Genomic DNA, 15,316 nt, shown 5'->3' with positions numbered 1-15,316 from the left:
GGTATTGGTGGGTATCTAGTCTAAGGTAAGGAATCTATTACCAATAGTCTTTCAGATGAACAAGTTATTTACCTTTTTTAACTATGTATCTGTAAGAGAGCTATATTAGTTATAGATTCCTTACCGCCCACCCATCCTTGTTGTTGTGACAACGTCTAAGGATAAGGACTCCCTTACAGGGCCCTAGTTTATTTTGTGCACCTGGTCATTGTCTTGCATGGCTCTACGCTTCTGGTGTGGAAAGTCGTGTCAGAACTGACGTGTGTGCTCAGGGGCGGTGTCTAAGTAGACCCAGCCATCTCATCCCAGCGACCACGACGCTGACGACTGTTGCGGAGTCGACCGACGCCACCTACCGACATGCAGGGATACTGCTAAGAAAAAAATTCTTCGGATCTAGTTTGATGCCTGAGGGTAATTCTAAGGTAGGGAATCTGTAACTAATATATGTCTCTTACAGATACATCGTTACCGAAGGTAAGTAACTTTTTCATTTGAACGTACTAGAGAGTATTCTATAATAAATACATATTTTTATAAATACTTGGTGTGGTTCTTTTTCACCTAATTTATACTATAAAATAGCATTCTGGTAAAACAAGCTGCGTTACACTCCTCCTGGACTGCTCCTGAAGGCTGCTCTTCACAGCTACCTCTTAGAAAGCTGTCTAAGATCTCTTAAATCACCATAAGGGCTTTCTGGACTGGTGCACGGTGTCCTCTTATTTTGACGTAACCCATTTCAGACATTGAAAACAGGCAGATCATCATTGATTATTGTAGGAAGGTAGATCCCAGACTATGGTTGCCCCCAACTTTTTGCCTGGTGTTTTGCTGGTTTTCTGACTTAGTTGACCTGGGGCCCTGCTATTCAGGACCCCAGGCCTACTGCTCTCTCTGTAAAATGGATTCCATGTACCTTAGGTACATATCTAATTGGATACTGAGTCACCTTATCAGTCCCTGTACAGTGTACCTTAGGTACCCAGGGCATAGGTGTACCCAGGGCCTACCAGGGGCTGCAGCATGTATTATGCCACCCCTGGCTGGCCATCCAAATCTGACACAACTGGCTGCACGACAGCTGGGGCAAGGTGGTGTAATCACCCTTTGCTTTAGATATAGTATACCTATATCTAACCCTAAAATGGACACACAGATCTCCTATCAGTCACTCCTATGGCAGGCCTTGACAATCCTGAAGGCAGAGTGCTTGGAATCGTGTGAGATAGTCCTCTGGCATGAGCTGAGCCTGTCTGCGGCTTTCGGGATCCATCCCTTAGCCGTTTCCATGATATCGCATACCATATACTCTTAAGTGCATTATAATCCTCGCAGTTATATGCCAACTCTGGTATCGCTTTATCAAAACATGTCGAGTAAGGTGTCTTACGAATTGGAATACTAACCCCTCGCCAATTCTGGCTACGGGGTTAGCATTCCACCCTTCTAGAGGGACACGACATGTATGTAACTGTGAACCCCGGTTAAAGTCAGACATAGCCTCAGCTCCACAAAATGGATGCTGCCACCGAGACACAAGTCTGCCCTCCTGCTGCAGGGAGTCCTCCCAGCACAGGAGGCAAGGACAAAGGGTTTCCTGCCAGGGGCGGTGCCAGCACCGTCCCAGACAGGGTTTTGTGTATTCTAGGTAGGCAGGGCTTCAGAGGAAGGTGACTGCAAGTGGCACCCCGGTGCTCACTGTGCATAGGCCGGCTGAAACCAGTTCCAGGGGCACTCGAGCCCCTGGCCTGGGGAAAGCCCGCCAAAGGAGAGGGGTGTAACCACCCCCCTCCTAGTCCCACCCATAGGGCAGGACTTAGTCGCGTGCCAGCCCCTTTTGCAGGATAAAGGTAGGACCTGGCCCCCTTCCAAATCAGATCATCTTTGGAATCAAGACACGACTTTCTATGAAAGGACATCAAGATTTCTTCTTCAAGATTCTCCCTTGTGACTAAGGAGTAGTCACCCTGCATCCGCAGGCACCATCTTAAGAACACTGCGGTCTGCTGCAAGTCCTTCCTCCGGAATCTGACTGCCCAGCTCGACGAGAACCGGCTTCCCTGGCACCTCTGACCTCTACCCACCTCTACAGCCAAGCTGAGAACCGTGGGTGCGACGAGACCTCGAGGGACCGGCCATCTTCAAGACTGCACGACTTCTTTCCAGCACGACCGCCGAGGGATCCTCTGGTGAGTGCTTTGGGGTCCGAGAAGCCCCGACCCTGAGCAGCTCCAGCACCGAAGTTCAGCCTCCCAGCATCTCCACGATCTGCGTGGGGCCCTTCTGCTTTTTGCTGCTCACCGCGTTGTTTGGCTACTAGCCGCTGGCTTGTGGCCTTCTTAACGACGCCCGACGACATCACTGTTGCTGGTCTGGTTGCTCCAGACTGGCCCTTGCTCCCTTCCAAGAGAGGAGCACTCCGGACCCTCCTGGTCCACTCCAGACGCCATTTTAGGTCCACCGCGTGGGCTTGAATTTGCCAAGACTTGTTGCCCCAATCCTGGGTCCAGCGACGTCGACAGCATCATCCATCGTGGGACAGCTCGTACCTCCATCCTGGTCGCCGACAACGCCTCCTGGTCCGTGAGACTGCAGAGCACAGCGTCGCCCACTCACCTAGTCGAGGTGACTACCATCCGGTGCCCCCTGACTACTGGCTAGTAGTCACAAACTTGGTCCCCTCTGCTTTCAGGTGTCATCTATCTTCGATCCAGGCTTGGATCACTCGAACAATCTTCACTGGTCGCCTGCCAGCAACTCCTTTCCTTCATGCTCCTGGTTCGTCAACGAAGAATCCCGACGTCTTTTCAGACCTATGCAGCTGCAGCCCCTGGGCTAGGTAACTTCGGCATTTCGGTCCCTCTGCATAGCCTCACTATCCAAGGGTCCAGATCCACTTTCGTTTTTGACCTACCTAGTCGGGTTCGCCCGAGAACACTAACTTTGTGAATACTAGCTTCCATAGGCTTTTTCCTGCCTTACGCGTGAGAGTTCCCACTCTGCACGTGGTGTCCCTAGGCCTCCTGCTCCTAACCTGAGTGTTCAGTATTGTAGGCCTAGCGTTACTAAAGCCTCTGAGAATCGTTACTTACCTGCTAGTAATTCGCATTCCACTTTTAGAGTATATGGTTTTTCGTGCCCCTCGGGCATTTGTGTAAATTGTGCGACTTGAAGTATTTTTATAAGAGTTTTGTTGTGTGCTTAGCTCCCTGTCTCATAAAGAGCCAGGGTAGTCTTGTTATAAATAAATACACTGTTTATTTTCATAACAACTTGTGTGGTGTCCTTTCACTGGGTGTTCAAGGGGTAATGTGATGGTAAAACAGCTGGCTTAACACGCCCTCTAGAGTCTTAGCCTTAGACTGCTCGTATCCATGCTACTAGGATAGCTGGTCTATAAGGTTGACTTACAACCAATCATCAATAAGGGTTGTTTGGACTGATATATAGTGATCACTAGAATAGTGAACACTGCACATCAGGCCAACTTCTCACAATTATACAATGAGCAATTCATGTTTTGATGGTCACAATGAAAATGGGTTAAATTGTCGATGTTTCAGTCTTTGCTGTGAAAACATCTGTAAGACCATCTTCAGTACGAATTATTCTTATGTGGACTGAAAACCTTTAAGAACTGGGAACATAATGTTATATTCAAAATATGAAGCAATTCAATGCAGAAACTGAGAATTCATTGTACTCCAATGATCAAATGGAAGGTAGTGGCGCCTGTCTTGTTGCAAGCGCACACTTCAAGACTATAAACATCTGCTATTTTTAAATCCAGCAACGGGTAATGTTGCATATGAGATGCTCATATATTATCCATGAGCTGCCATGGTCCACCTGGCTTCCACTACTCAACAAGTCCTGGGGGGGTGGGGGGGAGAGAAACAGCATAACAAATCCTGTGGAGAGCTGCACAACAATTGTGTTTACTTGTTATCTAAGAACAAACAGTTTAATGTTTTGAATATGAATGAGATAATGATGGTACGGAGAGTGAGGTGTCTCGGTGGTTCAGTTAAAAACATTGAAGGGGATTGTTTCGTAATAAACTTTTTCAGACCCTCTGAGGTAAGGGCGGTATTAGGACAACAAGAGACCCCTGCCCTTAGACACACCAAAATTTGGTCATTACCCCTAGGCTATTTTTATAAACCACCTCTAAGAGGTATTATGCCAGAACAGTCTCCCTTAGCTGATCAGAATAAATTTGCGGTGTTAACCAATCTCGATGCCCAAGCCTGTCTGGCGCCATTATTATTTGGGGAGGGCGATTCATTGCGTACACGCTTGTTGCGTGCATCCCTACGCATGCTCAGACTGACACAGAAGGAGCTCTGGCTTGTGATAACTAGGTCCTGAAAATATTTTGTTGGAATATGGCTGGTCTACAATCAAAGATCGTATTAGCCGACTGGCTGCAGTTAATCAGGCAATATGATATTTTGATATTATACTAATCAATCAGGTTTCAGAGCCCAACACTCGACAGAATATGCCCTGTTGTATACATCTGAAACTTTAAGAGCAGCCCTGGATCAGGGAAAGAGAGCAGTCTTGGTTCTATTAGACCTGTTGGCTGCCTTCGACACGGTCTCACATGTCAATCATTTAGACCGGTTCGCGTCTGCTGACATATCTGGCAGTGTCTTGGAGTGGATAAAGAGCTTCCTGCAAGATCGCCGCCAAGTGATCACACTAGGCCAATCTAATTCTCAAGAAAAGACACTTATTTCAGGAGTACCCCAGGGTTCGAGCCTTAGCCCGACTCTTTTTAATGCCTATATGGCCCCTCTGATTAACCTAATATTGTCATTTAACGTAAACACCATCTCATATGCGGACAATGCACATCACATTTTATTTTGGATAATGACACTATCCAGGTGGAAGATAATCTCCGCAAATGCCTCACAGCGACTTTCAGTTGATTGAATAATAATCACCTTAGGTGTAACGCTGAAATAAAGGAAATTCTACCTTTAGGCCAACAAAACTTTTTCACGCCTGTTAGAAATGGGATCCCTGGCTGGCCAGGGCTTGCGCCAAAGTCAGTCGGAGACCACCACTTCCACGTCAGGGCAAGGGAGTTACACGCCAAGATAACCCCTGCTCACCCCCTTGGTAACGTAGCACGAGCAGTAAGGCTAAACTTGGAGGCGATGTGAGTTAAGTGTTTGCACGCGCACCCCCAGCAACAACACCCAAGGCCCACCACAAAGGAAACTCCACACAAGGTTATATATAAAAATAGCCTTTGTATTACACCAAAACACATTAGATGAAAACACACACTTTACAATGTGCCAACAGGCACGGGCAGAATTTACAGGGGATATGTACAAGACAGGGCCACCTGGACCACTGTCAGGAATCAGCACTTTTAGAACTTGAAATACTGTTAGAATTTCACTTAGGACATAGCATAGAAAATCACTGTAGCAAGAAATAGCACACAACCAGTAATCACTGGTAACCCGTAGTACCACCTACGCAACCCTAACCACCTTAGGAGAATGTCACGCAGGGAACTAGGACCTCGCTAGCACCACCTGTACTAGCAAGAACAACCACCTAATTGTCACAATACCTGTAGGGGTATAAGCACATAACACATGATGCATAACATACATTCAGCGGTGTAAGGAACAAGGCACATGACGCATTAACAACCCATTCAGAGGTGCAGCACAGGAGGACACATGATGTATAGCCAACACATTCAGAGGTGCAGGGAAGGAAAACACATGATGCCTAAAAACATTCAGAGGTGTATCAAAAGAACAATTGCGCCAAACCCACACAAGTCACCACCTGTGACTGTCCATAGGCCAACTGGCCTCACGGGGGCTAGGACGCCCTGTGTCCCAAAGTCAGGGGGGCCTAAACGTGGCAGCTGCCCACGAAGTGCTGGGCAGCTGTGAGGAGGATGTGGCCAACATGGTGGAGCCTCGCAGGCTCTGGCCACAAGGAAATGCCCCCTAGAGCCTCTCTAGGCTCTCAAAACAAATGTGGCGCTGCTGAGCCTCTCTCAGGGCTCAAGAACAAAAAAAGGGGGGGCTGGGAGCCTCTTGGGCTCATAGACAACTATGGCGCCTTGAGCCACTCGGGGCTCTGAGAACAATGTGGCGCTGTAAGCCGGAGTCCCCCTCCTGGAGACTCCCAAAGACAATGGTGCGGTTTGAGCCTCTTCGTGGCTCAAAGAACAGAGATATGCCGCCTCCGTACGCCTCGAGCGTACCTTTCCATGCGCCTCAGTACGTCTCTTCACAACATGCCCCGATGGGCCCCCTCGTGGCTAGGGAGCTTCAGCCAACAACTCGGGACCGCACTTACCGGGACTCTGCCGCACTCACCCGGCTCCGGCGGCGGCTCTGGTTCTTCCCTGGAGCGGCTTCTCTCCGGAGCTGTGGCCGGTCTCTGCTTCCTGGGAGGGCGTTTCTCTGGGGCTGCGGGGCTCACCTCTCTGCCCAGGAGCCCCGCCAGTCACTCCAGCACGCCTCCTCCTTAGCGGCGGTCCTCGGGAGCTTCTCCCCTCCTGGGGAAGTTCCGGCCACCCTGCTCTTCCGGTTTCCTGCTCCGTCCCCGGGCTGGCGCCCAATCACAGTGCGGGTTGGGGGACTGACGTCACAGGGATGTCCTGGGCTGCCCGGCGGTGATTTCGGCACGGGGTCGGCTCCCGTTGTTGTTAAATAATAAAAACGGGGTGGCACCTGTGATACAGCGCCTCAAAGTCGGCAAAATCACGGCAATGAGCGGGGTGGGCTCCGCGCCGTAGTTTAGCAAATAAAGCGCACCAAAGCGCTATAGGACCATGAACAGCGCTCCCAGGCGCTTGAAGGACGAGCAAGTTCAGGGCAAAGATAAAGCGCTCCTAAGCGCTAGCAGCAGAAATAAGCACTCCCAAGCGCTAGGGCACAAAATACAGCGCTTCCAAGCGCTTGAAGGGTGAACAAAAAGTCCAGCAAAGTCCTTAGGTAGGCAGGGGGCAAGGCTGGTCCCAGAGCCAGCTCACTTGGCCTCCAGGCAGGGAGGCAGTCCAAGTGGCGGTCCTCCTGCCCAGCAACAGCAGCCCCCTCAGACAGGATCAGCAAAGAACAAATTGTAAGGGGACACAGCCCCTTCTTATACATGAAATCCCTTTGTCTCAGGGTGCAGGGTGGGGGAGAAACCAGTCGCAGCTGGTTTTGGAGCACCCTTGATGTGCTCAACCACCCTTTCTATTCACTAGGGAGGCTAGGGTCATTAGACGCACCACAGGGGGCGGAGCCTGCATTGTGTGGGGAAAGCCCAGCCCTATTCAGGACACAGGTGCAGCCCCTCCCTCACATCAGCATGCTAATCTCTCCATTCACCACCGGGGCAGACCCACAGACTTCCTGGAGCCAGGCTTGCCAGCCCGCTCCAGCCAATCACACTCAAGCACCCTCGCAGCACACGTACAGCCATGTCTAGAAGTGGCACTTCCATACTAGACACACACACGCCGCATACATCATTTCGCAGCATTCAATCCCACGAGTCCGCACATACCAGACTCGAGCCTGTACACCCCACGCATCAGGAACTACCAGGGACACATACATTCCCCATGCATTCCTATGGGAGGGCAGGCCTATCTCACCACATGCACTCAAAGTGCGCACGCACTTTCCACTGGAACACAGTGAAAGTGCGCAGATCCCAAAAATCACCATCACCATCACCAGGTCACCATTAAAAGCAAAAAGTTTAGGGGTGAACCTGCCAGAAGGGCCAAGTCCAACAACGCCTACACTTTGGTGGCCAGAAAATGTCCCCGCCCCCACCTAAACACAATAAACGTGGCTAGGAATCTACGAATAAAATGTGATACTACCCTATCGTTTAAACAGCAAACATTGGCAGTTGCAGGCACCTGCTTCCACATCATAAAAAGCCTAAAGAAATTCTTTGACTTGATTCCCATCTCAGCTAGGCAAACTGTTGCCGTTTCCCTCATTACATCCAGGCTGGATTATTGTAACAGCCTCTATGCAGGAACTAACAGAACAGTTCTGCACAAGCTTCAGATGGTCCATCATATGGCGGTACGTCTGGTACTGAAGTGGCCCAGGAGATCATCTGCATCAGCAGCACTAGATATCCTGCATTGGCTACCAATTCACAAACGCGTCCTCTTTAAGGTCCTTATCATTTTTAGGGCTTTCCACTCCTCAGGCCCCCAATATCTTCAAACTGGTTTTAAGCGCTATGTTCCCTCCTGAAGTTTAAGATCATCAAACGCCAATCTGTTGAAGATTCCAGCCTTCAGATTGGTGTCGAAGGGAGGAAATTCACTTACAGTCATAGGATCAAAGGCATGGAATAAACTTCCTCCACAACTTCACCAGATTACATCCAAGTCCCTGTTCACGAAGGCACTTAAAACCTGGATTTTTGGTGCACCGGACACACTCTGCAAAACTCTGATCTATTGTATACCGTTCGCAGTAAACCAGCTTTGGGTTCAATCTTTTGGTTTCCATTACAGCGCCAAAATGCTCCTCGGAGAGATAGCCGCACTATATAAATATACTTTTACATTACATTTACTTCAATTGATTATATTTTTATCCCTTCTAATCTAGAGGATATTTTATTCCATGCCAATGTTGTTGCAACACAACACGGGGATCATGACCAGATTGAAGTGGCACTTTAACTGTCCACGAAGACAGAGTACAAAATTGAGTGTGATGCAAGGAATCTGGAACCCTCGACGGATAATTTACGACTTGTGTTGCGAAGAGTTTATCCGGCCCAATTACTTTTGTATAGTGGTCAGGAAGAATCTTGCATTGTTTAAGGTTTGTTTGACAGCACACTAATCCAATTCTGATGTAGCAACCACATTCTCTAATCTCTATTCGATAAGACAGAATTAATGAAACCTGCCTGTTCAGTTCCTCATAGCCCTAGATGGTTTAACCACAAATGTTCAGTAGTAAACAGATAGTTGCGACGGGTCCTTGTGGCCAAACCTAGGTGCTCGCAAACTGTGACCTTCTAAAGAAAAAATTATATGTTGGTCACCTCATTCAGGAAGGAAGAGATATTGGTCCAACAAAGGGATTAGCTTGGCAATACGGAAAGCCACAAGAACAGCAAACTTTTCTGTGCAGCTATAAAAGATATGTGAGCAATGGTCCAGATGTTAACTCCAATTAGTTGTCATATAACTAGGGAAGCACATTTTCCAGCGATATGCCTCTTTTGTGTCTGATTAGAGGCTACTTTTAAAGACGGACTGCCTTCATAATCATCCCAGACGTGTTCCTTCAATTGGCATTTTTTTGCTGAATTATAGGACACCCTGTTAATCCATTAGGTGGGTGGATGTGCTCAACCCCAGTGTTTCTTTTGTGACATGATCTGTCATGAACACCATTGCTGTACCTAATCAAAAATCTTTCATTTTACATTTAGATAAATCCTGTTTTACATACATCTGTAAGAGACACGTTCTTTTTCTGCGCCAGCAAGTGCAGATCCGGATAGAGCACGTACCTTAGTCACTTTTTGATTACTCTTTTGAGACTTTTGTCTCCCCTTTTTTCTCCTGGTGCACATAGGGATGCCTGGCTTTAAGTCCTGTGGGGCTTGCCGTCGCAATATGTCGGTGGCGGACCCCCATGATGTTTGCCTCTACTGCCTGGAGACCGACCACGACTCCCGGACCTGTCGGCACTGTCTGACTATGGCCCGAAGGCCTTGAGGGAGCGGCGCAGGAAGCAACTGGAGGTCCGGCACTCATCCCGATGCAGCTCCGAGTCCAGGGACCGTTCCCGGGAATGCTCGCGGGGCCGCAGTCGTCGCTCCTCGGGCTCCAAGTCTTCGCCCTCAGAATCCGGTAAGCGACAACATACAAAGAAGTCGAAGAAGCGTGTTCGCTCTCCACCGTCCCCCCGCCGGTCCTCGGATGCAGGCGAGGGGGTCAGGGGTTCTGCCCCTGCGGCTCCCTTGGAGTGTGGGAGTCCCGCGGTCTCCCACCTTTCCCGGGTCCGTTGGCGACTCCTGAACAGGTGCAAGAGTTTCTTGCCACCATGGACTGCCTTTTTAGGCCTCAGGTTCCCGCCGGTGCGCCCTCAGGCCCGCGGTCCCGTTTCCAGATCCTGTTGGCCCGTCGGCGGATCCAGCTTCGTCGCCACAGGATCCTATGCCCTTGGCTCCGGCCCCAGCGCCACAGGGATCCGGCACTGCCGGCTCCAGCTCCGGCCCCAGCGCCGCCCTTAGTGCCGCAGTGGCTGCCGTTCATCCCGCCCTTGTCCTGGTTCCAGGACCATTTTATTCTTGCCTGGTAACCGCATTGGGAGAGGGCGCCGTTCACGGCGCCGTTCGTCCTGGCTCCGCTGCCGGCTCCTCCGGCATCTTAGGTGGAGGATGATTGGGAGGGGTCCGAGGACCCTCTTGCCCGTCAGTGTGACTCCGAGCAGGACTGGGTGGACGATCTGGAGGACGCAGGCGACCTCGATGTCTCGTCTGACCCGGGGTTTGCCTCTCCTCCGCCCACGATGGAGGAGGGTGCTTCCTACACGATGGTGCTCCGTCGGGCTGCTGAGGTCCTCAACATAGACCTTCCGACGATGACCCTCAAGACTAACCTCCTCACCGAGGTGCTCCAGACGGTGTCTACCTCGTCGGAGCCGCTGCTTCCCTTCAATGACACCCTCACCGACGTCCTGTTGGGTACTTGGTCGCGGCCGGCCACAGGGGCCCCTGTGGATAAAAATTTCGCCAGGCGTCACCGCCCGGCGCCTGGTGACCCTGCCTTACTCGCCACCCATCTGACGCCTGAGAGTCTGGTTATCCGAGCCTCGACATCGCAGAGTGCTTTGCCCACGGCACTGCTGGATAAGGACTCTAAGAAACTGGAACAGTAAATGCAATACCGTGGCTCAGGTATTGCCTCAGTGTCCTGAGGAAGTTCAGGCTGTTCTTTCCCAAGCGGTTGCTGAGGGTTAGGATGCGGCTAAGTTTGTCATTCGGTGTGGTTTGGACACCGCTGACTCGTTGGGCAGGGCGATTTCTACGACTGTGGCACTGCATCGCCACGCCTGGTTGAGTTCTACTGGCTTCTTGCCCGATGTCCAGAGTTTGCTTATGGGGCATGCCCTTTGTAGGCATTCATCTGTTTGGCGATAAGGCAGACAGCGCACTGGAGCGTTTTAAGAACTTGCGGACCACGGCCAAGTACTTGGGTCTGTCTACACAGAGCCCGGCCACTCCTGGTTTTCGTTCCTTTCGTGGACACGACAGGGGCGCTCAAACACGTTCCTTCAGCAAGCCTGTGCAGAACCAGCCTCAGCGCGGCCACGGACGCGGCTTCCGCAGGGTCTGGTATGGCAATCAGCATGGGGGTCAGTCCACTTCCGCACCCGCTGCTTCTACCTCCAAACCTTCTTAATCCGAGCTTCGTGGAGCACCCCACACCGGTGGGTGGCAGGACCTGCCACCACCTCCCCACTGGCTCGATATTACATCGGACAAGTGGGTGTTGCAGATTATCCACGCGGATATTCCCTTCCCTTTCAGTCCTTCCCTCCAGCCATGCCACCGCATGTCGGGGGATCACTTGGTGCTTCTCCAGCAGGAAGTCACGGCCCTCATGGCCAAGGGGGCCATCAAGTGCGTTCCTGGGTCGGAAGTAGGGAGTGGTTGTTAATCCCACTACTTTCTGGTCCCCAAGAAAGCCTAGGGTGGCCTGCGCCCCATCTTGGACCTTCGGAACGTCAACCGCTTCCTCTGTAAAGAGAAATTCAAGATGCTGACTCTGGCTCAGATCCTGGTTGCCCTCGACGCTGGAGACTGGATGGTAGCATTGGACTTGCAGGACGCATATTTTCACATCCCCGTCGTGCCGGCCGAGTTTGCCGAGCTCCCCTTCGGATTTTCCAGTGCCGCTCGGATGTTCACAAAAGTGATTGCAGTGGTTGCAGCTCTTCTGCGCAGGTCAGGGGTATCAGTCTTCCCCTACCTCGATGAATGGTTGTTGATGGCGGGCTCGCCCCAGGCAGTTGTCACCTACCTCCTGCATTTGCTGGGATTCTCTGTCGTCAACGTGCCGAAGTCGCACCTGAGTCCCTCTCAGAAGCTCCCCTTCATCGGAGCGGTTCTGGATTTGACTTGGTTTCGGGTTTATCCTCCCAAACAGCGAGTCCGGGATATTCAGGCTAGGATTCCGATTTTTCAGCCTCTATCCCGGGTTTTGGTCAGGATGACCCTTCGGCTCCTGGGCCTGATGGCCTCTTGCATCCTACTAGTACCACATGCCAGGTGGCATATGCAGGCTCTGCAGTGGGACCTGATGTTCCAGTGGGCACAGCACTGGGGCAACCTGTCCGATCACCTCCAGATCTCGGAGGACACTGCACGACCATTGCAGGGGTGGCTCACGAATCGTGATTTGTCAGCGGCATATCTCTCTCCCTTCCCCAACCGGAGCACGTAGTAGTCTCGGATGCGTCCCTCCTGGGATGGGGGGGCCACATGGGAGAGGCGGAGATCAGAGGCCTCTGGTCTCCGGCGGGATCCCGGCTCCATATCAACCTTCTAGAGCTGCGGGCGATCCGACTTGCACTGAGGGCATTCCTTCCCTCTGACCGGGGAAGTGTAGTGCAGGTGTTCACAGACAACACCACCACCACCACCATGTGGTACTGCAACAAACAGGGCGGGGTGGGGTCGTGGACCCTTTGTCAGGAGGCTCTGTGCCTCTGGACATGGCTGGAACACCAGGGCATCACCCTGGTGGTTAAACACCTGGCAGGTTCCCTGAAAGCCAGGACGGACGAACTTAGCCCGCCGGTGCATGATGGATCACGAATGGCGTCTGAACTCGGACGTGGCGCAAGGTCTTTTTCAGCAGTGGGGAGAGCCTTGGTTAGATCTATTCGCCACCGAAGAGAACGCCCAATATTATCAGTTCTGCGCGTTGGAATTTCCATGGCGGCACTCGCTCGGAGACTCTTTTCGTCGCAAGTGGAGTTGCGGTCTGTTGTACTCCTTTCCGCCTATACCACTTCTGCCCAGAGTGCTGAAGAAGATCAGACGAGACCGGGACCAAGTCATCCTTGTGGCTCCGGACTGGGCACGAAGATACTGGTATTCTGAGCTACTCAGCATGTCAGTGGATCCCCTTATTTGTCTGCCTCTTCAGGAGGACCTTCTATCGCAGCAGCAGGGGACGGTCCTCCACCCAAACCTGTCCAGTCTCCACCTACATGCGTGAAGATTGAACGGCGGCAGTTGGGGCCGTTTGACTTGCCTCCTAAAGTCTGTGACGTAGTTCTGGCAGCCAGGCGTCCCTCCACAAAAACGGTATACGCCTGCAGGTGGAACAAATTTGTGGCATGGGGCGCAGCAAAGGATGTGGATCCACTTTCTGCCCCCCTTTCAGAGGTTCTCCTCTTCCTTCTTTCTCTTGCCCAGCAGGGCTCTGCTCGGGGCACTATCAAAGGCTATCTCTCGGCCATTTCACCCCTCTTAATGCTTCCTTATCAGCCTTCTCTTTTCAAGTCCTCTGTTGTAAATAGATTCTTGAAAGGCATCACAATCATGTTCCCTCCTGTTCCTTTCGTGATGCCTCAGTGGGACTTGAACCTTGTACTGACTTATCTGATGTGTGCTCCCTTTGAGCGACTTCGTAACTGTCCTCATAGTCTTCTGACTCTTAAAACTGCATTCCTGGTTGCCATCACCTCTGCCAGGAGAGTGAGTGAGCTCCAGGCTCTGTCTTCTAAGCCTCCTTTCCTCTCTGTCCATCCGGACAAGGTTGTTCTGAGGACTCGTCCTTCGTTCCTGCCCAAGGTGATTTCAGCCTTTCCTATCAGGCAGTCCATCACATTGCCCACCTTCTTTCCGCCTCTGCATCCCTCGAAGAGGAAGAGAGGCTCCACCATCTGGACCCAAAACATGCGCTCTCCTTCTATCTAGACCGCACACGCCAGTTCTGGGTGGATGACCAGCTCTTTGTTGGTTACGTGGGCGCTAAGAAGGGATGCGCGGTGCACAAGAGGACCATCTCTCGGTGGGTCGTTTTGTGCATCAAGGTTTGTTACTCCTTGCCGAATAAGGAGCCTCCTGTGGGTCTGCACGCCCATTCCACTCGAGTCACGTGGGCCTCGCTGCATACGTTTGCTAGGCACTACTGCCTGGACAACCAAGTCCGGAGAGATGGCTTTTTCGGCCGTTCCATTCTCCAGGACTTTCTGGTGTGATCTTGGTTCGCAGACCCACCACCGGGGTTGGTATTGCTGGGGTATCTATTTTAAGGTAAGGAATCTAACACTAACCTGTTTCTTTCAGATGCACAAGTTACTTACCTTCGGTAACGATATATCTGTAAGAAACAGTAGTTGGTGTTGGATTGCTTAACGCCCCACCTATCCTCCTGGTTCTGTGAACTGATATCTAGGGTTACGGTCATCCCTTTCAGGGCCCTAGTTTCATGGCACCAGTGTCGGTTCCTTGCATGGCTCTGCGTTCCTGGCGCGGAAAGCTATGTAATAAACTGACGTCAGCGCGCGAGGGCGGTGTCTAAGAACTCCGACGTCATCCCGGCGATTCCGATGACGGACTCCGAGCCGCAGACGACGCCTACCGACGCGCAAGGGTACTGCTGACGAAAACTTTCCGGATCCAGTCTGACGCCTGGGGATATTATAAGGTAAGGAATCTAACACTAACTACTGTTTCTTACAGATATATAGTTACCGAAGGTAAGTAACTTGCGCGATTGCCTTAAATGTGAGAAAGGTATGGACATTCTGTGGTTAGCAAAAATGAGAACTAGTTTACGCAGGATTAGCCATGGGCGTGCTTTTCATAACCCTAACAATTTAGACATTGTAAATAAACAGGCGGTTCGGGCGGCCCTATACAAGTGCTTACGCGAGGATAGACTGGCCAAGGAGTCCAGTAAATCGAGCGTGGCCTTGTTTTTGGACATTGAGAATGACCTACAACTGGCTGACTATCTGTTTAAACCTATGTGTCGCTGGGAGCGTGGTCTCCTCTTTGGTCTAAGGTTAGGCACCTTCCAGTACCTACTATGCTTCCCCCTGTGCTTTCAAGCTGACCTTGATCTTGTTCCCTGACCATGTGATGGGCGCTCAGACCAGACCCTGATGCACTTTTTATTTTTCTGCAAGTACTACACACAATTATACAAAATTGTTACTTCTTCCTTTCTTTAAGATTCTTTCTTATGTAGATCATAGAGAAGTATCTATGACCCATCTCACATTTGGAGAGGACAAGCTAATCCACTTGGGGCCTTTTTGAA

The 15,316-nt window shown here is 51.2% G+C and overlaps 1 protein-coding gene across 2 annotated transcripts in view; it reads left to right on the top strand.

Moving 5' to 3' along the window:
• The window catches only part of AHCTF1 (AT-hook containing transcription factor 1), a 1,132,528-nt gene that overhangs the window by 858,295 nt on the left and 258,917 nt on the right, over positions 1 to 15,316 (top strand). The gene's annotated exons all lie outside the window — the stretch shown is intronic.

Source organism: Lissotriton helveticus, chromosome 6, assembly GCF_964261635.1.
Source record: "Lissotriton helveticus chromosome 6, aLisHel1.1, whole genome shotgun sequence".
Classification (NCBI taxonomy): domain Eukaryota; kingdom Metazoa; phylum Chordata; class Amphibia; order Caudata; family Salamandridae; genus Lissotriton; species Lissotriton helveticus.
This window is presented reverse-complemented; position numbering and strand designations above follow the sequence as displayed.